At 34.3% G+C, this 26,596-nt stretch overlaps 2 pseudogenes; both read left to right on the top strand.

Moving 5' to 3' along the window:
* Window positions 1–1,592: 1,592 nt before the first annotated feature.
* Window positions 1,593–25,116, top strand: LOC107483261 (alpha-glucosidase-like; annotated as a pseudogene).
* Window positions 25,117–25,852: 736 nt separating this feature from the next.
* The window catches only part of LOC107483207 (alpha-glucosidase-like), a 6,684-nt pseudogene continuing 5,940 nt past the window's right edge, over window positions 25,853–26,596 (top strand).

Below are 26,596 nucleotides of genomic sequence, written 5' to 3'. Positions count from 1 at the left end.
TAAAGATTGATGTTGTAAAATGTTAATTGATAACATATATATCTTATATGTCTAATTGGATATTTGACCAAATATGTTTATAAAAAATTATTAATTTAGTCATTTTTTCAATTACAAGTCATATTCCTAATATGACCTAGTAATTAAATTGATAGATTTTCATAAACATATTTATGTGTCATGTATGCTATTGGTTAACATTTCACATTATCAATCGTTAACGAAAATTGTGAGTAGAGTAACTGAAAGATAGATATAATTAATTCGTAATCTTTGAATGACTAATTTGATTGAAAAAAATTTTGGGGGACAAATTTAAAAAATATCTTATCTTTTAAGATTAATTTGACTATTAATTCATAATTTGTTTGAAAATCACTTGCTCGGATAAACACTTAAATAACAATACACTATAACTTTAAAATAATTTTCTCTCAATAATAACATAATAATATATTAAGAAGAAGAATAACCTACTCTATACTAATAATAATATATATCTATTTTCTATTATTTTTCCAAATAGAAAAAAAGTGAAAATTCTCAATCTAGATTCATATTCCTCATACTTGAATAATACTACTATTACATATAATGTCTATTTATAGACTTGAATATACCAATTTTAGCATAGTATTAGCATGTTAACACCTTATTTTACTACTTGATAAGCATGCCAATATATGATAACATAATTGTGATATATTTTAGTCACAAACTTTGGTTATTCTTTTTAAAATTTAGAGTAAAGTATTATTTTTGTCCCCAACGTTTGGGGTAAATTCTATTTGTGTCTCTAACGTTTAAATCGTTCTATTTGTATCTCTAACGTTTGTAAAAGTGATTCAATGTTATCCTACCGTCAATTAACACATCATGAACGCTTTTGTTTGAGTTTTAAAAATCTATTCTTGAAGTTAGAATACAAATATCTGGGATAGAATCGATGATCCACTCCGAAAAATAGCTCATCAAAAGTTGAAACTAATTCCTACAACATTTACATAATTCACTTTTCTAGGGATATAATTGAATCTAAACACAAATAGTGGGTATAATATTAAAATCGAACACATCCAAGTGAGACCTAATTGAGAATGAATACATCAAAGTGAGAATAATTGAAAAATATAATCTGATTTGTTAGTATAATTGATAGTAGGATAACATTGAATCACTTTTATAAACGTTAGGGATACAAATAGGACGATTTAAACGTTAGGGACACAAATAGGACTTACCCCAAACGTTGGGGACAAAAACGATACTTTACTCTAAAATTTAACCAATTTTAAATTATGGATTTTGATAAAACTTTTATAATCTTCTTACTCTTATCAAAATATTAATGAGTTTAATTTTTATTTTTTTAAGACACTTAAATATAAATTGTCATAATAAAATTCCTATAATTTTCTAGCCATAATCTCTAATGATTGTAGTCCAATTCTCACCAAGTGGCATTGAAGCTAAGACACTAAACCAAGAAAACACATTCCATTCTCGTGAATATCAACTCTTCCCTTTTCCACTTCTATTCATCTCCTATTGATTAATATTTTTATTTATTTATTTATTTTTAACTGGTAATAATGAGTATGTGGACCAATTTTTTATATGTGGTAATGCATTATGCAATCATTAAAGTATCAAGAAAAAGACTGAACTACCGTGTTTTTCCTTCAACATTAGAAGCATTCAAGGAATGCATTGGCATAACTGTAATTAATTTCTCTTTAATATTAATTATAAAACTTAAAAGAACTTAACATTTTTAGACATAACATTTTCTTGGGAGCCACCGAGATAAAGACGCTTAAAACGTCTTTTTTTAAAGATGTTTTTCAATAATTAAAATTTAACACATAAAACCGACTAAATCGTGTTATTTTTTGTCAAAATTAGACTAGACAAATTGATTTGACCGAAAAAATAGTGAATCAAATTTTAAATTGGTCTAAATTAATATTTTTTTATAAAAAATAATTACAATACCCTTATTATAGAAAATGATTAAAATACTCTTATAAAAGTATTTTAGTCATTTTCTATAATAGGGTATTGTAGTTATTTTCTATAAAAAATAATATTAATTTAGATCAGTTCAAGATTTGATTCACCATTTTTTCGGTCAAATCAATTTGTCTAACCTAATTTTTACAAAAATAACACGATTTAATCGATTATATATGTTAAATTTTAATTATTGCAAAAAATCTTTAAAAAAAACGTTTTAGACATCTTTATCTGTGTGACTCCCAACATTTTTTTTTCTGCACATAAAATCTGAAATTTTTATCTCTTAGAATTTGTCACATGTTGAGAATATTTTATTCTAGAGCTGGACAATTTAACTTGGTTGAAAAAGAACAAAGCCTCTCTTCTCCAAATCTGCACTTTCCTCATCTTTTTCTCATCAAGTTCTTATGTTGCATCACACAGAGAAGGTGAAGGAGGAGGAGGAGTTGTTGGTTATGGCTACACCATATCTAGTGTCAATAACAATGCTCTCTCAGCTAAAACATCTTCGACTGCTAACCTTAAACTCATCAAGTCTTCCACACTTTATGGACCTGATGTTCCACGCCTCAGCCTTCATGCCAGGTAACAATAAATATTAAGTACTATTGTTATATTGAATCAAATTTATACATACATGTATTAGTAACCGAAGATGTTCACATATGCCGGTATCTTTCTTGAAATATGATATTTCAATAACTTTAACCATTTAGATATAATAATAATAAAAATACAAGATCTAGATTTGATCAATGAAACACACATGAACATGAAGGCAGGACAGTTCATGTAAGCATGCAACTGATTTTTTCTTTAACAAGTCTTTTATATGATTGAAGTTGTCAGTTTGTCCCTGTAGAGACAAATTTTAAAAGTCATTTTTTTTTTCAGCCACCATATGTGATATATCTTAGACTCTTAGCTGAGCTGCACTAAATAGTGTTATTTTTATTTTTATATTTATTTTTTTTTGTGTTTGAACGAGTCTCACAACAATAAGTCAATAATCATGCGATTCGTTAGAGATATATCCATTAATGTTGCCTTCTCCCATTAATTTAAGCTGTTGGAATGAGTGGTTTCATAACATGACATTAGAGCTCTATATCCGAATATAAACTTAAAAAGAGGCTGTTGTTTGAGGAAGAATGTTGCATTCTCCCATTAACTTAAGTTTTTGAATTAGTGATTTTATATAACAATTTATATAAAAAAAATTAGTTACTGTGTATAAAAATATTATTTGATTTTCATTAAAATCTTTATTATAGTACTATAAAAAATATTTAAATTATTTGTTTATTATATATTTGATTATTCTATTAGGTTAAGTTTAATTATTTTAATCGTTTGATTATAATACTATAAAATAATTTATCATTTTAATACTTTAAATTAAGCCCAATAGGGTTCTTCTTTCAATGATTAATGATTATCTAAACAACAATGCTAGGGAACCAACTCTATATAAGCCAAGAATCAGCCAACTGGTAACCGGATGTTGTTACTAATAGGCACACGGATGTTTCTTTTTCTTATAAATTGGATGGTTTTGGATATAATTTCTATGTTTCATGTGTTACGCATTAATAAAACATAATTAATTATATGGAATCAATTAATGAATGATCAAAGCATCTGTTCCGTGATTCTCTCCTAACACTAACGTGGTCAACAATAATTTAACAAATAAATTAAATTATAAATTAATAAAACTAATTATAATTAATTATGTTGTTCTATTCTTGGCTGATTATTAGTTGGTTCCATATACTTTTCCTAAAAAAAACATTTTTATTAGACACATCTACAAAGACACTTCCATTAAATACAGTTATAAATAAGAAGGATAGAATATAACTATCATGAAAGAAAAAATGAATGGAACAAGTAATGGATTATGCAATAATATTAGTTAGGATTTAAATATTATACTATCAATTCATTTATATTATTGTATAAATTTCATCACTATCATATTTTCAAAAAATAAAATAAGTGTTCTTGTCTGGTTATTCTGAGGTATAACTCGTCCTCTGATAAAGTCGGCGGACTCCTAGAGTGGACCAAGATATACGTCAGCAGCGGATGAACAATGAGGGTGGGTACCTGCAAAGGCACTCCGACGCTCAAGTTAGTGTTGAGTGGATGATAGATCTTAACTTAGAAAATATGACGTACCTTTCTCGGCTTTTCTTGTCTGCTTTATATTAGTGTAAATGGTCGACCGTTTTCCTTGGGTTGTAACGCCCAGGTGGAGGATTAATTGTAAATCCGACGTTATTGGTTAATGATTATTTATGGTCATGATGAAATCATCGGTTATGATCGGATCTTAGGCGTTACCGAGCTATAACTTGTAACCGATGCTTACTGGTCATATCACAGCCCCCAAGCTTGACCTGACTTTAAAGAGATAGGTTGAGCTTTTATGGTAGGCGAGTTATAGCTCGGTACGCTGTACCCCCAGATCAGCATATCTCTTTTAAAGTTACCTCTAGTAACTGAAAAGACTGGTCACTGTAATTATTATCCAAGTCTCGATACGTGTAGAATTTTAATTATTATTGTTTCTAAATAGGTGCAAGTTCCAAGACTTCATTTTAACCGTTGAAAGTGTGCTTTATTTAATGGTGTTTGATTGCACCATAAATTGAAGGAGTTAAGCAACTGAATGGTTTGCATTTTTCTTCCTGCAATACATTGGAGGGTTTTATTCAGAATCCTTTAAACATTATGAGTACTAGAGGTTAGTAACACTACCCTTTCTTTTCTTCTATTCTTCTGAGTCAATAAGGAACAATGGGTGAGAAAAAGGTGAAATTGTTACCCAAGATTGGGGATGAAGAGCTGTACGACTGGGTTGGGGAGGATGTCAAAATAAGGGCTTCTTTGTTTGTGGATAAGGATAGCGTTAAGCAAGTTAATGTAGCTAGGATAGTGAAACCTGGCTTTCGCTTGGAATTACTGCCATGCAGTAGTTCTGATCGTGTTTTTCACAGAAAAAAGGATTTCGAAAATTTCTATATGTACACTTGTGTTTTAGAAGAGTTAAGGGTCCGACTTCCGTTTAGTCAGTTTGAATGTGATGTTCTGAAACAAATGAACTGTGCCCCATCACAGGTTCATCCCAATGGCTGGGCGTTCATAAATTGTTTCCAGATTTTAATGGACTTTTTGGAAGTTAATCCAGAGCTGGAGCTTTTCTTTTCCTTATTCCAAGCTAAGGGGGTATGGAAGAGTTTGTGGGTAAATTTAAACAGTACACCGGGTTTTTCGATTTTCAAATTATATAAATCTTCCTTTAAAGATTTCAAGGAAATGTTTTTGAAGATTAAATCAGTGGATGAGGATTTCCCGTTTTATTTAGATGAACATCTTGGGGAAAAATTCCCCTTGTACTGGTGTTGCCAACCGCAACACATCTTAGGTCCTGAATTGATAACTAGCCGGAATGAGTGTATTATATCTTTTCTGATTGAAATGGTGGCTAAGGGGGGACTGATGTTTGTGTCCGAATTGCTTCCTTTGGAAGATAACAAGTCGGCCATGGTGGATTATTTTGGTGAGGTCATTGAATTATATTTTGTTTTGAGTAGTTTTGGATAGAATAATCTTTTCTCTGATTGCTTGTTTTTTATCTGTGTGCAGCTGGGAAATTTCTGGGAGTGTCAGCCTCTACCCTTAGGGCCCTGTTTAAATCCAAAAACTTTGAAGGTTCATCTTCGAATGCTGAAAAAATGGATGTAGGGGGTGAAGTTGATCAGCCCCCACCTAAGAAAAAAGGGATAGTTTTTAAGAAGAGGAAGACTAAGGTCGCTATTACTGCTGAGGAACAGGACAAAGAAGGTGCGATTCAACTTGAAGACCTATCTAGTTTTACTGTGAAACAGGATAAGCTCCATGCTTTTGATGATGGCAGAGATGGCTCATCTGTTTGGGATTGGGGGTTTCCCTTCAATGTTGTTGCGGACGAGGTTGTCCAATGTTTCTCAGATATAGCACGGGTTGAAGAGGCTGGGGATGTGGGAGTTGATCAATTTCTTCAGGTTAGCTTTTCTATTTGAGCCATCTCACTTCAAATATTTGTATTGTATATTTTATACTATTAAATTTGTAATTTTTCAGGTGTTGGGTTTTCGTTTGGCTTGTATAGGCCGAAGTCAAGAAAAGAAACACAAAAAATTTGTTACCGAGCTTGAGCAGTGTGCTGTTTTGAAGGAACAGCTGACTTCAAAAGAACTGGTCCTTACTGAACTAAAGAAGAATGTTTCTGATCTGGAAAAGGAATTGAAGGTTGAGAAAGAAAGTCGTGAGAAGGCTACCGAGCTTTTGAAAAAGAAAGAAACTGAGCTGGAAGAGGTAAATAAACGAGTTATTGATCTGACTGTGCAAATGAAGGAGTTTGAGGCAGGTAGAGAGGGTGACATTCTTGATGCCTTTGCGGAAGGTTTCGAACGTGCTGTGACTCAGGCAAAGTTTCTTATGCCTGATGGTGACTTTGCACCTATGGACCCGAGTAAGGTGATTCGGGATGGTCAACTTGTAGATGATGAAGAGGTGATTGAAGAAGGGGGGATAATTTAGTTAACTAGTTTGCTTTGTGTAATCTTCAGTTGTTATTGTTTTGGGGATGATGGCCCCTGACTGTTTTATGTTGTTTAACTGTTGTTTGTAATTAGGTTTTGTATGACCCTAATTACTTTGTCCGATACCCATAAGAGGGATTTTTGAACTGTATGCTTAATATGGCTTTGCATATTATCTGTTTTATCTGAGTGGTTTGTAATTTGATTACAATTTTTCTCATGATGTTTGTTAGCAAATTGAAATTGAGCTTAAAAGAGAATATTCTATCAAATGTCATAAATGTAAATGAGTTTTATTCAAAACAGTACCTTAACAACCTAACGTTGGCAAGCTAGCCTCGTTAAAACCTCCTCGAGCAAAACCCTTTTGGGAAAAAATCTCAAGTGAGGAAAAAGAGTACTAGCATTCTGCTGTGCCTTAACTGTAATATTGCTTTAAAGAATGGACATTCCATGTACTTGGGATCTTAGTACCATCCAAATGCTCTAGTCTGTAAGCTCCTCTCCCGAGGACTTCGAGTATGCGGTAGGGTCTGTCCCATGTTGCTGCAAGCTTCCCATGGAAAGATGGTCGGCGAGCTTCTTCAGTTTTCCTCAGCACCAGATCTCCGATATTGAAGGATCTTGGTTGAACTCGTTTGGCGTGTCTTCGGCTTAGTTGTTGCTGTAGAGCTTGGTGGCGAATGGCTGCTGTATTCCTGATTTCTTCTATTAAGTCAAGTTCTACTCTGCGAGCTTGATCGTGATTCTCTGCTATCGTTCGTAAGGATTGTTGCAAAACTTCCAGAGGAATCATAGCCTCGGATCCATAGACCAATCTAAATGGGGTTTCTTTAGTTGATGTATGCACTGTAGTATTGTATGACCATAATACTTCTGGAACTAGCTCGGCCCAGAGCCCCTTAGCGTTGTCGAGCTTTTTTCTTAAGGCGTGTAAGACGACCTTATTGGCGGCTTCAACTAAGCCATTAGATTGTGGGTGTTCCATAGATGAGAAATGGTGATTTATCTTTAGTTTCTGCAAAAAATCTTTAAAATTATGATCGGTAAACTGCCGACCATTGTCTGTGACAACATGTCGAGGAATTCCAAATCGGCATATAATGTATTTCCAAACAAAGAATATCATCTGGTAGGATGTGATTCTCGCCAGGGGTTGTGCTTCAATCCATTTGCTGAAGTAATCAATAGCAACTACCAAATACTTCATCTGTCCAGGTGCAGTGGGAAACGGGCTGAGGATGTCAATCCCCCACTGGTTAAATGGCCAACTTACTACAGACTGGTGAAGATGCTCGGCTGGGATGTTAATGATCGGTGCGTGCTTTTGACATTGGTCACAAGTTCTAACCTTCTTTCTGCTATCCTCCCACAAACTCGGCCAGTAAAAACCTGCTCGAAGTATTTTCTGTGCCAGGCTTTTTGCCCCCGAGTGTATGCCACATATTCCTTCATGAGCCTCGGCTAACACAAGATCGGCCTCATTCCTGTCCAAACATTTCAAAAGTGGTCGGGAGTACCCCCGCCTATATAGAACGTTATTCATTAATATGAAAAAAGAAGCTTGTCGTCGAAATCTTTTCTTATCTGTGATCTCTTTCGGAAGAGAGCCATCTTTTAGATATTGTATGTAAGGTAGTTGCCAACTTGTCTCATTGAAAGCGTTTAAAGTGTTAATGATGTGTATGCTCGGCTTGTCTAAAGTTGACTGTAATAGTGTTGCTGTGTGTGACTGTGTAGTGGCTAGTTTTGATAGAATGTCAGCCCTATGATTTTGGTCTCTAGGAATGTGGCAAATTTCTATCTTTTGAAAACCATTTACCAACTGCTGAACAAGTTCTAAGTATTTCAATAAAAGTTGATCTTTAGTTTGAAAGACCTGATTTACTTGTTGGACTACTAATAAAGAATCACAATAAACTTTTAAGCTGGCAATGTGTAAATCAATTGCTAACCTGAGCCCGGCGACGAGGGCTTCGTATTCGGCCTGGTTATTACTGGCTTTGAAGGAGAACCGGAGAGAATGCTCGAGGATTATACCTTCTGGACTCTCTAATAATATTTCTGCCCCTGACCCCTGTGGGTTTGAAGCTCCGTCCACAAACAAGATCCAATCGGAGTTCTGTTCATCCATACATGGTTGGGTAAGTTCGGCCACAAAATCGGCTAAGTATTGGGATTTAACGGACCTTCTCGGTTGGTATTGAATGTCAAATTCAGAGAGCTCAATGCCCATTTGATAAGTCTGCCTGCTAATTCTGGTTTTGAGAGGACTTGCCGAAGGGGTTGTTCGGTCCTGACAATGATGGTATGCCCCTGGAAATATGGTCGGAGTCGTCTCGAGGAGAAGACTAAGGCCAACGTGAGCTTTTCCAGCCTCGGGTAGTGAAGCTCGGCGCCCTGCAGTGATTTACTTACAAAATAGATCGGTTGTTGACCTTTCTGCATTTCTGTTACAAGGACAGAACTTATTGCCATATCAGTAATAGACAAGTATATATACAATGGCTCATTAGGCTTTGGCTTTTGTAAAACGGGTGGTTTTGAAAGGAATTGTTTTAAGTTTTGAAATGCGGTTTCACAGCTTTCAGTCCATTCAAAATGTTTGGTGTTCTTTTTTAAACATCGGAAAAAAGCAAGAGACTTTGATGCCAAACAGGGTAGAAATCTGGATAAGGCCGCAAGTCGTCCTGTTAGCCGTTGAACGTCCTTTATTGTTTTTGGACTTTGCATATCAAGGATTGCCTGACATTTTTCGGGATTTTTTTCAATTCCTCGGCTGGTGAGGATAAATCCAAGGAATTTTCCTCTGCGAACACCGAATGCACACTTTTCGGGATTTAATCTCATATTGTATCGTCGGATCTGCCCAAAAATCTCGGCTAGGTCATGGATATGAGAGTTGCCGACCATGGTCTTGGCGACCATGTCATCCACATAAACTTCGATATTCCGACCTATTTGGTTCTCGAAGACCTTATTCATTAGTCGCTGATATGTCGCACCTGCATTCTTTAAACCAAAAGGCATAACATTATAGCAATAATTACCATATTCGGTTATAAAGGCAGTCTTTTCTTTGTCAGATGGATGCATGAGGATCTGGTTATAGCCAGAGTATGCGTCCATAAAACTTAATGAACCATAACCGCAAGAATTGTCAACTAAAGTGTCAATGCAAGGTAAAGGATAAGCATCTTTAGGACACGCCTTATTTAGGTCAGTAAAATCGACGCACATGCGCCACTTACCGTTACTCTTTTTTACCATAACAACATTGGCGAGCCATGTTGTAAACCTGATTTCTTTGATGAAGTTAGCGGTAATGAGCTTTTTGACCTCGGCAAGGGATGCAAGGCGTTTTTCCGCTCCGAGATTTCTTTTCTTTTGGGAGACTGGGCGAGCTTCTGGATTAACTGCCAATTTGTGCGTAATAACAGATGGATCTATTCCTGGCATATCGGCAGGCGTCCAAGCAAATAAGTCGGCATTCTCTTGCAAAAACCTTATAAGTGATTCTTTCTCTTCCTTACTGATTGATGTCCCCATATAGGTAAATTTTGCGGGGTCCTCGGTCAGGGCGACCTTTGTTAAGTCTTCGTTTGGCATTCGCCGATCTTCGAAGTCGGCTCTTGGGTCTATTTCTGTCAATCTTGGTTGGTCGGGTTGTATGGAGTTGACCTGCACCATGTTGCTTTTTTTGATGGGCTTCAAGCTTGTATTATAGCATTGCCGAGCTTCATGGAGGTCGCCGTGGATGGTTGCCACTAAATTATCCTGCACAGGGAACTTAACACAAAGGTGAACTGTAGACACGATTGCTGTAAATTTATTTAAAAATGGTCTACCTAATATAAGATTATAAGGACTAAAGCAGTCGACTACAAGATATTGAATGTCTTGTGTCTTAAATAATGGTTGCTCACCGAGTGTGGTTTGTAACCACACGGAACCCAGAACAGGGACTCGCTCCCCTGAAAATCCGACCAAGTCTCCATGGTACGGTTGCAGAATTTTGTTACTTAGTTTCATTTTTTCGAACGTAGTAAAGAATAAGACATCGGCACTGCTTCCGGGATCGAGAAGTACTTTGCGGACTATTAAATCCCCCAACTGAATAGAAATCACCACTGGATCGTCATAATTAGCATCGACATGATTAAAGTTGGTTGAACCGAAAGTCATTTCTGGGAAATCCTGGATCGGCTGAGGAACTTTAGGGGCATCTGTAACGGCCAACATGGCCCTGTAAGTTCTTTTCCGGGCCGAGCTTGTATGTCCGCCTCCCGCATATCCTCCTGAAATACAATTGATAATTCCTCTGGGTTGGGCTGGTGCCTTATCTTTTTCTTTTGATGAGGGGCTTGCTGCTGCAAGGTCAGAAGCCGAGGTTATATTCTTCTGCATACGTCCTGTGATAAACTTGTCGAGATGACCTTGTCTCGCGAGGCGTTCCAGGAGATCTTTAGCGATCACACATTCATCGGTTGTGTGCCCATGTTTCTGATGAAAAGTGCAATATTTGGATTTATCAACAGTCTTGGATTCCGGGTAAGCGCCGGCCTTACGAGGAGGCTTGATTAATTTGGAGTTGAGTATTTCTTTGATAATGTCATCTCTCTTTGTGTTGAACTGGGTGTATGACTCATAACGGGGAACTGGCTTAAATGATTTCTTACTGTCCCGGGGTTTATCCTCATCCTTGACGGCGGCTGATTTTTCTGCTTTGCGGGCCTGCCGAAGCTCTTCAACATCTATCTGTCCCTTGGCTTTTTCGCAAAACTCCGCCAAGGTTCTCGGCTTACTCACAGCAATTGTCTCTTGGAATTTGCCCGGACGAAGACCGCTTTTAATGGCATGGAGATGGACTTCGGGATGAAGGTCGGGGATTCTCATGGCGATCTTCGTAAAACGGGTAATGTAATCCTTCAGGCTTTCTTGTGGGCCTTGTTTGATGGTCGTCAGGTAGTCAGAATCATGCAAGTATATTGCGGATGCTGCAAAGTGATCCTCAAACTGCTTGGCTAATTCTTGGAAACGCGATATTGAATCTGCAGGCAAAGAGCAAAACCAGTCAAGTGCAGGACCATCTAAAAAAGAGGGAAAACAACGACATAAAATAGGGTCGGATGCACCGTTAACGATCATAATAGATCGGAATTTTTTAATATGCTACTTCGGGTCTCCCATCCCATCATAAGGGGTTAAAGTTGTTGGCAAGGTGAACTGTCTCGGGAGTTGAAAATTCATGATGTCGGCCGTAAATGGGCCAGCAGAGTTGTCGCGCTCTTCTTCGTCGGCGTTTGGTTGGGCCTCCTCGGTTCCATGGGCCCCTTCCTCCTCCTGTTGAGGTGTTTCGGAGACATGGGTCGGTATTGATTGGCGCTCATGATTTTCTTCTCGGTTATGATGATCATTGTTATGCTCCAGCCGAGCATTGACTAGTTGCGCGATTTGATCCTGCATTCTTTGATTCTCCTCCGCCATCCGTTGATTTGCTTGCTGAAGCTCAGTCACCATCCGTAGGAGCTCGGATGAGGTTGGGGGAGGAACATCGGCTATGAATGTATTTTAAGGATATTTTGGGACCTTTGCGAGTGGTATTTCAAGGTTCGGGCCCACGGTGGGCGCCAAATGTTCTTGCCTGGTTATTCCGAGGTATAGCTCGTCCTCCGATAAGGTCGGCGGACTCCTAGAGTGGACCAAGATATACGTCGGCAGCGGATGAACAATGAGGGTGGGTACCTGCAAAGGCACTCCGATGCTCAAGTTAGTGTTGAGTGGATGATAGATCTTAACTTAGAAAATATGACGTACCTTTCTCGGCTTTTCTTGTCTGCTTTATATTAGTGTAAATGGTCGACCGTTTTCCTTGGGTTGTAACGCCCAGGTGGAGGATTAATTGTAAATCCGACGTTATTGGTTAATAATTATTTATGGTCATGATGAAATCATCGGTTATGATCGGATCTTAGGCGTTACCAAGCTATAACTTGTAACCGATGTTTACTGGTCATATCAATAAGTATCCAATATATAAAATTATGAGTAAAAGAAAAATATAAAAAATACCTCAATTGCTAATTAAAATAAGAAGATGACACACTTGTATATTTTTAATTCCATTCTAATCAAATATGGAATTTATGCTATTTTACACTTATTATAATTGAAAGCACCTTTACCTTGTTTCAACTTTGTATTACTTATAATAAGAATCACACGAACATTATTCACACTAATCTTGTAGAAATTTGTTGTTGATTTTTAGTGGATTAATAACCAATAGTTTTTTTTTTTAACTAAAGATAAGATATTCGAATTTACGACCTCTTAAGTGAATATTAAGTGAATATTGAGAGACTTTATCATTTGAGGTATAATTTATTGACAATAACCAATAGTTAATGACTAATAACCTGTAATGGTACCCTAAATTGTCACTTACATATAGCGGTACTAAGTTAAGGTATTATTACTAATAGTTCAGTTTGTTATGTCATATGGTATTAATGTTTTTAGATGTATAACTAAAATAACTCGATAAAATTTAAATGAGGAGTGCTAGGAGGTCAGCAATTTTTGTGATTTGTAGTCATTAAATAGTCATCAATGATGATTTTAACGGTGTGAAATTGGTGTGAGATTTCATCCAATAGTTCACTTTTCTTTATTGATTATATGTTGGCCAAAATTTAATAAAATTACTGACACTTAGACTTTTCCAATTCGAATATATCTAAAACATGAGAGAATATACCATTATAAAACTAATAATAAAGAATACAAAAAAGAAAAATTAATCTTTGTTAGAGTTTAGATTTAAGAACTATATATAAAATGAATTAAATTTAATTCAACTATATTTTTAAAGTTTAATTATTCTATTAGTCCTTATAATTTATCAAATTTATAATTAAATTTTTATACTTTATTTTCTTTCAGTTGTTTCTATATTATTTTTAATTTTATAATTCGGTTCTTTTTATATAAGAATATTGGAGTTAACAAAATATTTTTATGCAAATTAAATATATCCACAATTAAGAACTTAATTAGAACTTTGATTACAAATTTTTTGAGAAGAATATTTTATTAATTTTAATATTTTTTTGACACAAAAATATCTAATTATAAAATTAAAAATAGTGTAAAAACGTGATTTAAAAAATATAGAAACCTAATTGTAAATTTAATAAAATTATAGAGATCAACAAAATAATTAAACCTATTATTAATACATTTATTATAACCTAGACAAAATTATGCAAATGATTATAATTTAAATAATATTTTTTTCAAATTAAATAAAAACTGCATTTACAAAAGAGTTAAAAGAAAAATTGTTCATAATAATTATTATTATTGATTGATTAATTAATTAATTAAATAGAATTTGTTCACGATTAACCAATAATAATAACAATAATGACCACGACAACAATAATTATAGTGACAATTATAATAGCAATAGATAATGATAATGATAGAATAATAATAAAGATGATTATGATGATAAAAAATTATAAATAAATAAATGGAAAAAAATTAATTTATAAAAAAAATTAGTTCGACAAATGTGTTTTTATATTCTCAAATTTAATAAATAAGCTAAAATCAATGTAATTTTTTTATACGATATTATATTAAAAAATAAAAAGAATTAGATAAAAATTAAAGAGAATATATAATAGAGATTTTTAAAATTAAAATTTTTAATTATATTATGCATATTCGTATTATTACATTAATATTAATCTTAGTATTTTTTTTAAAATAAAAAAATTAAGTATTAATGAATTTACACGTCTTTTAATTGGATCTCCTTTTCTCTACTAGGTAGGGATGTCAATGGGGCGGGGCGGGGGCAGGGGAGCCTCAAATTTTGTTTCCGTCCCCGCCCCATTCTCCGCCATGGGGGGATAATTGCCCCCATCTCCATTCCTCACGTTTTTCGTGTTCTCCGCGGGCCGGATTCCCATTCCCTATCTGCTTATATTGAATATTTATATGAAAATTATCATAAAAAATAAAAAAAAATATAAAAAAAACCACAAAATGAAAATTACAACACAAAATCAAGTTTAACATAGTCCACAAAATTAAAATTACAACACAAAATCCAAGATTACAACTTACAAGTAAAGAAATATAAAATCAAGTTATCATAGTCCATAAAATAAAATTTTAAAATACAACTTCCATTGTTAAAAAAAGCCATAAAATAAAGTCTTCAGCCTCCAACAAACAACTCCATGTTCTCTGTTAAAATACGACACAAACATGAATATGTTAACATACATTATAAACAATACCATATATTTAATAAGAATTTGACATAATAAAAAAATAATTACCTAAACTCCTAAATCTCCATATCCATCACATAGTCCCAAGGAATTGGAATTTTCGACCCTGATTTACCTATATTATATCAAAACCAACAATTCACGAGAGTTAAATTTAACATGAAATTGAACTTTAATAGGAGATAAAATTTGAGTTATTAATACATTTACCTGAAGAGTGTATCCAATGCTGAGTGCAAATTAACGCCTCAACAAGTTCACAATCTAATTTATTGCGATGTGGATGTATAACTCGACCACCAGTGCTAAAAGCAGACTCTGAGGCAACAGTAGAAATGGGAATGGCTAAAAAATCTCTTGCAATCTTTTGTAAAGTTGGATATTTCACTCCAATATTTTTTCAGTAGCCCAAAATGTCAAATTTTTCCAAATTTGCTTTATTTACCATAACACTCTCTTCCAAATAGAAATCTAACTCAGTTTTTACAACACAGTCCTCAGATATATCTTCTACAAATTACAAGTAGATAGAGTTAAATTTTCTCTTTAAAGATCCTTCATCATGTCCAACATTCAAAGTAAAAGCTGAACTATCATCATTTGTTGCTCTTCTTTTAACCCTAGCCTTAAGTTGATATTCACATACTAATTCTTCCATCATTTTCTTTACCTTGCTCAGATGATTCTCACTTTGAGATCCATATATTTTAGGAAAAAAAATTTCAATAACTTCATCTTATACCTAGGGTCTAAGATAGCTCCCACAGCCATGACTTCATTAATTTGATCCCAATACTTTTCAAACTTACTAATCATATTTGTTGTCATTCTATGAATCATCTTATTGGGACTAAGCAACCACTCATTCAAGTTCAATCTCATTTCACACACCTTGAGAAAGTATAAATTTGTCGTTGGATATAAAGTGTTAGAGAATAATTCAGTCACACTATAAAATACTTCTAATTTATCAACAAGTTCATTTGTCATTTCCCACTCATCATCAGATGGTACAACTTTATACAGAGATTCACGGTGTCTTAAACGCACAAAAACTTCTCTATATGGCAAAGCAGAAGCAAGCATTAGATAAGTTGAATTCCATCTAGTTCTACAATCAAGTGCAAGCTTTCTCCTATAATTAATATTCAATTGCCTACAAGTCTCTTCAATTTTTTCTTCCCTCTTCGGTGTTGCAACCCAAAAAGAAGCACTATCTCTTATTTTTTCAATAGAACCATATATTGCATTCATGCCATCTTTCACAATCAAATTCACAATGTGAGCACAACAACGCATGTGAAAAAATTTCTCTCTCTTAACAAAGTTAGACGGTGAAATCTTATCAAGTACAAGATGAATCATGGCATCATTTGTACTACAATTATCAACCGTTAAAGTTGACAATTTTCTATCTATATTCTAATCATACAAGGAATTCATCAAAACATCACTAAGAACTTCAGCAGTTTGGGGTGCAGGCACATATGCAAACCTAGAATAATATAAATATAATAAACAATCATGACATTAAAATTCAAATATTTAAAAGATGCTAAAAGCATAAATAATACTTTACAAGCCGATTTTGCAAGTTCTAATAATCATCAATAAAGTGAGCTGTAATCGCCATATAGCCTTTGTTTTGACAATCAGAACTCCACATATCAGTAGTTATAGCAATGCGGCTTGAATTTTTTACCAACAATTTTAGAAGCATTGCCTTTTCAACTTCATACATCTTCATAGCATCACTTCTCAGTGTATTTCTTGTATAAAATTTGAACAAAGATTGAGTCTCAGCCATAAACTCATGAAAACCCTGTTGCTCAACAAACGACATAGGGTGTTCGTCCCTAATAATATAACCCATCTTGTGAGTGCTCGTCGTGCTCCCTCTTGACTAAATGTGAAGTTTCCAACCAAAAGTGAATCCGTTGGCCTTCCCGTTCCTGTCGAACCTGATGATTGCTGCACTGTCTTCAATATTGATTGCTTTGGTCCCCTAACAGTACGAATCGGGCAAATTCTAATGTGATCATGCAAGTGCTTAGTTCCTTGCTTCGTGTCACCTCCAATCTTTCTTTCACAATATTTACATATTGCCTTCCACTTTCCATCTATTTGCTCCCTCCTAAAATGTTTCCAAGCCTCAGAAGTTAATCCTTTCTTGTTAGGACTGTTTTGCACACTTTGGCTAACTTCTTGCCCTTCCTCTTGTGTCTTCTTGTCCTTCTTCTTGTGTTCCTTGAACATGTGCTTCAATTGCTTGACCCTCATCATCTTGAGTTGGTTCTGTCTCATTATTATTTTCAATAGGAGCGAGTTTAAACTATCCATCCTATACAGTAAGATTTAATACAGAAACACTAAATTAAAATTCAAATTCAATACATAAACAATAAAACACTAAAACACATAATCAATTCAGATTTAATACAGAAACACTAAACTAAAATTCAAATTCAATCTGCATCAATTTTCTAATATAAGGAGAGGCTATTATAAGATGCCAGTTTTCTCCATTGAGTGCTTAATTAACCATACCCCCACTTTCATCATCATTCATATACATTTTATCATGTCATTATCTATCTAGCTAGCTAGTTTTAGATTATTTCAAAACACCAATAAAAGATATTAGAGGCAAAATTATGTCCACCAAGCCAGCATTCTAAATAACAGGCATAATAATTACATAACCATTAATATAAGCATATTAATTAGGTAAGCGATATAACCAGAAAATGTTTCAATTTACTGAGTGGGGAAAGTCTCCAAATACAGAAAATAAAATTGCTATCTAGCATTTACATTAAAAAGAACTATAAAGTTTAGGTATCACTATAAGCTATATGTAACACCTTACTGGTCGAGTAGTATATAGTCTGATATACAAACTCATTCTTTTTTATTGTGGCTTAGTCAGATGTTAACATTGTACTATATATGGGCTCCAACAGGCATTTAGATTATCAAGATTAGTCAGATGTTAGCTTTTTGATGTTTTACTCCATGTGAAGTGTAACATTATCTTTTGAATCTAAGTAAGGTAAATGTTTGATAGAAATAAAACATTGAAGTGCGTTATTTTTCATACAGGGAAGGAAAAAAGAAGCAGAACTTGAAGTGTGTGAGATTTGACATCAATGGTGAATGCCAAGTTCTTTTAATTGCTAACAGAGATATATCAAAAGGGGAGAGACTGTACTATGACTACAATGGATACGAACATGAATATCCAACTGAACATTTTGTCTAAGCAAGCCAACTCCAACCAAGGTCATCATCACCATCAAATTCATGAAAAAAAAAAACAAAAACCTAAAGTGAAATGCCAAAATACAAGAAGAAAAGGGGAGTAGTGAATCTTACCAGGGATAAGACAGAATCACATAAATGGCCGAAGAGGTAGAGACGCCGGTGAAGAGAAGAGTGGCGACCGATGCGGAAGAGGGCGAATGGAAGATGGCGCATGGAGCGGTCGGAGGTGGCTGGCTGGGACGAGGGAGAGAACGCAAAGGAAGGGCGCAGAGAGGAAGGGTTTCGCGAGGAGCACTGGAGCAGGGTGAGAAGGACGCAGAAAGGAAGGGTTTCGCGAGGAGCACTGGAGCAGGGTGAGGGAGTTGCAATGCGCGGCGCAGCCGGCGCTCTATGCCTCTGTGGGAAGAAGGGGTTTCGCGAGGAGCACTGGAGTAGGGTGAGGGAGTTGCAATGCACGGCGCTTTATGCCTCTGTAGTCTGTGCGAATTGGGATTCTGGAAAGAGAAGAAATTAGGGTTTTCACTTTTCAATATATATATGAATACAGGAACGGGGACGGGGATCTCCGCTCGGGTCCCCGCATCTGCTTCGGGGGAATTTTGTCCCTCATTCCCGTCCCCGCAGAAAAAATTCTCCGCCATCGGAGTCCCATTCGGGACGATTTCTGCGGGGATTCCCGCTGCCTGGAGATTTTTGACACCCCTACTACTAGGTATTGCTAATCCTCTAACATATAACATATGCCTTTAACTTAGACCCGAAATAAGAGAAATAAATAAAGAACAGCAGCCTTCAAAGCCAAAACATTTAGCGGCTTATTTTCGTCTTTTTTTATCAATAAGATGGATATTTTAGGAATTTAATTCTTCACTAAATAACAAAAATAACATGGGCAAACTTATTCGTACATGATATTCCATATTCTATTTTAAAGTAGTATGGAATACTGATAATTTTCCATTTAATCACCCCGTTGAATTGATATATATAAACTAAGTAAATCTTTAAAGTAGTTCTTGATATTGACGTAATAAAATCGTTTTTGAAATTTTAATTATATTAAATATATTTTTGAAAAATTATACCATATATATTAATTCTTAATCCGTTTTTTTTTTGTTAACGACTGCTGACGTAATTTGATGACGTGCATTTTTAGTGATACATGTCATTTCATAGTTTGACTACGTATAATAATATGATGATGTATCGGTTAGCAATAAGTAACATGTTGATGTAGATAGTTATGTCACATATCACAATATTATTTTGTCACATATCACAATATTATTTGTCTATGTGTTCTCTACTATGTCATCGTTACATATTATTAAATTAGTCCCTTACTTTACATCAAATAATTCATTTTAGACTTAGTCCCTAAAATTGAATGTGGTGCATTAAATTAGTCCCTTTATCAATTTTTTTTCTTTTTTTTATAAATTCAAAAATTTTAATATCTTTAAATACACTAATTTTAATTTTATCTTTTCACAATTTATTTAAATACAAGTGCTTTATAAAATATTTTTAAAATTTTAGTTTCAATTATATAAATTTTTCCTATGATATTTTATTAAAATAATTATATGAGATATTGATATTGATTTAATAAAGAGTGTAAGTTAAGAGTATAATAATATTTCTTAATACAAACTTTTTAATATTTAACACCTTAATAAATATTTTAAAAATACTTGATAAGACACTTATTAACTAATATAAATTCATTATTCTCATCCATTTCAAGAATGTCCGATTTTTCATATAATTGACTTCTCACTAAATTAATAAGATATATTTATACTATCGATTATAATAATTCATTTTATCTATAACTTAGCTAGACGACATTTTCATATATTACACTATTAATTAATATAAGTACATAGTAGCATTTGTGAGATACTGAGATAGAGACTGGGAGACTGGGACTCAATATCATGTTTGTTAGTCCAGAAACTGGTATTAAACCCCAAAATTTCAATATTTAAGTACCTCCAAAAAGTGGGGACACAGGGGACTGAAATTTTTTTGGACGGAAACTGAAATTTTAATAACATTTTATATCTAAAATACCTCAATTTCAATTAATTAATTCCAATTTTATTCTTTGTACAAATTAAATTATAGCTTCATTTTTATTTCAATGTTTATCTCCCACTTTACACCAAACACAGTACTGAAACTTATTTCAATCTCAATTTCTCAGTCTCAGTTTTTCAGTCTTTGTTTCTCTTCCAAACACTACCTAAATTGTAGCCATGGCTTGAACATTATTAAAACAGATACAAATAAACACAAGAGGCAATAATAAAATTTTGTATTTAGCTAATATGTACTCTAATGGTATAAGTTAAAATTATTAATTAAAAAATTTATTATAAAAAATTGTATAATAAAAAATATAATTAAAATTAGTGTATAAAAAAATTGAGAATTTTAAGTTTATAAAAAATGAGAAAAACTGATGAAGGGACTAATTTAGTACACCACATTTAATTTCAAGGACTAAAATGAGTCATTTGATATAAAGTAAGGCACCAATTTGGTGTATATGCATAGTTATTAGAACCGAACCGATAATTGACCTGGTTATACGACCGGGTCACTGGGTTATTGGTTCAACCGATGGGTCACTGATCTATCCGATTGACCTGGTCATAATTAAATAAAAATAAAATAAAAAATTAAATGCATGTTTTTAAAAAAATATTAATGATAATTAATATCAATTCTTAGATATAATTTATGGTGCAAAAACAGATAATAAATTAGTCACCAATATAAAATACTTTTTTAATTTATCAATATCAATATATCAATAAGTTTGTATATTATGTGTTGTTACTTATTTGATATCCATGTCGATCCATACTTAAAAGAATTAAAAAAATAAAAATTCATTCATAATTTATTATATATATAATTTTTATCACATATATTATCAAGAAGCAAAATGGCACAGCGGTAAAGGAGAGGGATTGCATGCTTGCCAACCCCTGTTTGAACCAGCCTAACCATTTTTGGAATTGTTGTGGATGGAGTGGACCCACGTAGGTTTAGTGTGGTTTGAAGTACAGACTTGTTGGTTTTTAATGAGTTTGACCATTGTTGATTGATTTAATTACATGTTCGGTTCAATTCACTAATCGAATCGACTAAACTATCAGTTCATTGATTTTTTGGTCAAATCGACTAGTTCGGTTCGGTTCTGATAACAATGTGTATATGTAATGATGATATAGTGGACAACACATGGAGAAATAACACTGTAATACGTGGCAAAATAACATTGTGACACGTGATATAACCATTCACGTCAGCATGCCACGTCTCAATGACTGACATGTTATCATACTGTTACACGTGACCAAATCATGAGATGAGACATATCACCAAAGGTCAACGTCATCAAACTAGGTCAGTGCGTCATTGAAGAAAAACATATCAAAGACTAATATGGTACCATTTTTCAATCTCATAAACTTAATTAGTATAATTGAAATTTTCGGAACAATTTTAATACACGGAATCAATATCAGAGATCACTCTAAAATTTTAGTCATAAACTTGTTTGTGTGTTATGCAGATTATTTTGACTTATCTAATTGAGTTTTCTAGATCATGTACCATTCTTTTCCTTAAAATAATATTATTATACAGTGATAATATAGCCTTAGACATACACATACCAGTGCTAATACATTATGCAAAATTTATAATTGATCATCTTCCTATTCATCATCCATTGTGTAAGACATACTGAAGCTAATATAGTACGCAAAGTCAACTGCTGCTCTAACCGATAATAACTGATTGTCACTCACAGCATAATGTATACTGAAGCATGTATAATCTGCAAAATTTTCATTGAAGGTGCATTATTTATAGTTTTGGTATATAATATGTTTTCTACTTTGTAATTGGTTATATATATTGTATGTATCTTTTGCAGTTTTGAGAGCAAGGACAGATTAAGAGTTAGAATCACAGACTCCACTCACCAAAGATGGGAAGTTCCAGAAGAAGTGATTCCAAGAAGCTTCCATCTCCCTCTTCTCCCCTTTCTCATCACCAAACAATTCCCTTCTTCCAACCATACCTGCAATCCAAAACAAGAACCAAACTTTTCTATCACAACACCAAACTCCTCATATTCAGCCTCCACAACACCACCCCATTTGGCTTCACTATCTCGCGCAAGTCCTCCAATGATGTCCTTTTCGACGCTTCACCGGAACCTTCCAACCCTTCAACTTTTCTTGTGTTCAAGGACCAGTACCTTCAGCTATCTTCCTCACTCCCAAGTGAAAGAGCCTCCCTTTACGGTTTTGGTGAGCACACAAAGAGTTCCTTCAAGTTGCAACCAAACCAGACCCTCACACTATGGAATGCAGATATTGCTAGTTTCAACCTTGACTTGAACCTTTATGGCTCTCACCCTTTTTACATGGATGTAAGGAAAGGATCTAAAGATGGAAGTGTGAAGGATGGAAGCACACATGGGGTGTTGCTGCTAAATAGCAATGGGATGGATGTTGTGTATGGTGGTGACCGGATAACTTATAAGGTGATTGGTGGGGTGCTTGATCTTTACTTTTTTGCCGGATCGTCACCGGAGTTGGTTATGGAGCAATACACTGAACTCATTGGAAGGCCTACTCCTATGCCTTATTGGTCTTTTGGTAAGTCTTAATCTATACTCCTTTAACTTCATCAGTACTTCAAGATTTTAACTGAAAATTGTTCTCACATAGTGGTTTCTAGATTCAAAGTATTCTGTTTATAGAAGTAAATATAACATGTGATAACTATGAATCACTCTGCTTTTCCCGTTTTGATATATCTTGCTCCCATGCTAATCCATAAAGTTATCATTTCTTTTGTGAAAGGTTTTCACCAGTGTAGATATGGCTACAAGAGTGTAAATGATCTAGATGGTGTGGTTGCTAACTACACAAAGGCACACATACCCCTTGAAGTTATGTGGACAGATATTGATTACATGGATGCATATAAAGATTTCACCCTTGATCCTACCAACTTTCCCCTGGATAAGATGAAAACATTTATTGATACCCTTCACCGGAATGGACAGAAAATATGTACTCATATTGGATCCTGGTACCTAATTCCAATACCATGCATTTTCTCCCAACCAAAAAACACTCTCCACCTAATTTTTAGGGAAACTACACTAATATCCCTTTTTTTAGCTTATGTGACACATGGCATCCTCTTAATTTGCCATGTTTATATAGAGAAATGGAGTCAATTACCTTGGTCAACTTTTTCCAGGACAAGTTTACTTCCCAGATTTTTTAAATCCAAGAAGTCAAGAATTCTGGGGCAGAGAGATCAAACAATTTAGGGAACTTCTCCCATTTGATGGTCTCTGGCTTGACATGAATGAGATATCTAATTTCATCACTTCTCCTCCTAATCCATCTTCTAGTCTTGACAACCCTCCCTACAAAATCAACAATTCTGGAGCCCTACAACCAATCAATACGAAAACGGTACCAGCAACATCCTTACATTATGGAAATATCACTGAGTATTATGCTCACAATTTATATGGACTACTAGAATCCAAAGCTACCAACAAAGCTTTAAAAGATGTAATTGGTAAAAGGCCTTTTATTCTTAGTAGATCAACTTTTGTAAGTTCTGGTAAGTATACAGCACATTGGACTGGAGACAATGCTGCTACTTGGAATGATTTGGCATACTCAATTCCTTCTATATTAAATTCTGGAATATTTGGAATTCCAATGGTTGGAGCAGATATATGTGGTTTCTTAGGAAATATAACTGAAGAACTCTGCAGGCGATGGATCCAGGTAACAATTGATCCTAAGATATGGGATAATTTCTTTGTGAAAAACTCAAAAATGGAAGGTATACTATACATATACATATCTAATTCCTTTTATTTACCTCATGTAGTTGGGAGCATTTTACCCCTTTGCTAGAGACCATTCAGTAATATATTCCATCAGGCAAGAGCTTTATCTTTGGGATTCAGTTGCTTCATCAGCAAGGAAAGTGCTCGGCCTTCGCTATCGCCTCCTCCCTTATTTCTACACATTGATGTATAAAGCACATACAAAAGGGACACCAATTGCAAGACCCCTTTTCTTTTCATTCCGAGGATATCACAACATATGATATAAGTTCACAGTTCCTACTTGGCAAAGGGGTTTTGGTGTCACCAGTGCTACAATCTGGAGCTGTCACTGTTAATGCATACTTCCCTGCAGGGAACTGGTTTGATCTCTTCAATGTCTCAAATTCAGTGAGTGCTGAGTCAGGAAAGTATGTTACTCTTGATGCTCCACCTGATGACATCAATGTGCATGTTAGTGAAGGTAACATCTTGGCCATGCAAGGAGAAGCAATGACAACAGATGCAGCCCGAAAGACTGCATTTCATCTTGTGGTGGTTGTTAGTAGCAGCAAAAGTAGTTATGGACAAGTTTATTTGGATGATGGAGAAGCACTTGACATGTTAGGAGAGAATGAACAGTGGACATTGGTAAGTTTGTATGGTGCATTACAGAAGAATAGTGTTTTTGTTGGATCTAATGTTACTAATGGAAGATTTGCTCTGAACCAAAGATGGATCATAGAAAATATCACTTTCTTGGGAATTCCTAAGCATACTGAGTTGAATATTGAGAATGGAACAAGTTCAATAAGAAAGATGGTTACACATGTTGAGAACTTTTCAGAGTTTGTTAGTATAGATGTTTCAAGATTGTCACAGCCTATTGGAAAGGCATTTAAACTAGAAATTCAAATACAAGGTTGAAGGGTAGCTAAAAGAAGGATTGTCTTTATAGATGCAATTCCTTCTCATGTTTCTCCAGTTAAAAAGAAAGATTGTCTTTATAGATGCAATTCCTTCTCATGTTTCTCCAGTTAAAATTATTGTGATAATTATTATGGCATAAAAATTAGGATTCGGATCCTCTAAATTTTGAATTTCACTTGAGAAGGTAAAGTGTGATTTCTCACCATTTATTTCATAGGTGGGACCAAGAGAAAACATTAAAGAAAAAATATTCAAGGACGAGAGATCACACTTTACCCTCTCAAGTGAAAATCCAAAATTTAAATGATCCAAATTCAAAAATTAAGATGTCATTTTTTATATTTGAAATAAGTGTGACAGAATACTATAACATGGCTATGAAGTCAAAATATAAATACATAGATATCTATGTTAATAGTAAAGTTTTCATCGCAAGATATAGTGTTATATATATATAAATATTTAGAAGAAACCGAGTTAAAATTGGAACAGAATTCGTTCTAAAAAGCTAAGCTTGTGAACTAATATTGATTAAAAATCTAAGTCTTAGAAATGATGTCATTATTTTGATAGCATTGTTTTTCCAATATTCGAAACATCATCGTGCAATTGGTATACTTAAACAATTCATATATTTGATATTTCTTTCCCTTTCTAAAAATCTAATGAAAGAGACTAAAACAAAAATCTTTTAAATTTTATTAGACTAAAATTTTTTTACAGAAATAAAAAAAGGATATTTTACAAGTAACAAAAACTTAATTAAGCCTACAATAATTGAAAATGAATTGAACATAACGGCATACCTAAGCTTTCTATCTTCAACATTCAAGACTAAGAAGCATAATATGGGTGCAGTTTTGAGGAGTGAAACCAGAACAACTATGTTTCCACCACCAATAACAATCTTCTTCTATATGTGTATTTGCCTAATCTTTTGCCATTTTGTTACATATTCATCATCATCAGAAGAAATAGAAGTAGTTGGTTATGGTTACACCATCTCAAATGTGAACAATGAAGATCTTTTAGGAACTTCATTGAGTGCTAACCTTAACCTCATCAAGTCTTCCTCCATTTATGGGCCTGATATCCCACACCTCAACCTTGTTGCCAGGTAAGAAATGTTTTAGTCACTTACTTTGCATTGTGTATCAAACCGGCTTACATTCTCATCCCCATTGGATCAGGTTTAAACCGGTCTGATATGAAATGCAAAGCGAGTACAACTATCATTATTCTAAAGCTAACATGGAATACATATTTCTAAATTTTTCAGTTTAGAAACCAAGGACAGGCTAAGAGTAAGAATCACAGACTCCATTAACCAAAGATGGGAAATTCCAGAAGAAGTGATTCCTAGAAGTTCTCAACACTCTTTTCATTCTCTCAATAGCTATGATCTAAACCAAGAACCAAAACTATCTCTAACATCACCAAACTCAGACCTCATATTCAGCCTCCACAACACAATTCCATTCGGCTTCACTATATCGCGCAAGTCCTCCAATGACATTCTCTTTGATGCTTTACCGGACCCTTCTGACCCTTCAACTTTTCTTGTGTTCAAGGACCAATACCTTCAGCTCTCT

The sequence above is a fragment of the Arachis duranensis genome, chromosome 4 (genome assembly GCF_000817695.3).
Source record: "Arachis duranensis cultivar V14167 chromosome 4, aradu.V14167.gnm2.J7QH, whole genome shotgun sequence".
Classification (NCBI taxonomy): domain Eukaryota; kingdom Viridiplantae; phylum Streptophyta; class Magnoliopsida; order Fabales; family Fabaceae; genus Arachis; species Arachis duranensis.
The sequence above is the reverse complement of the archived record's forward strand: the minus strand, read 5'-3'. Positions and strand labels throughout refer to the sequence as shown.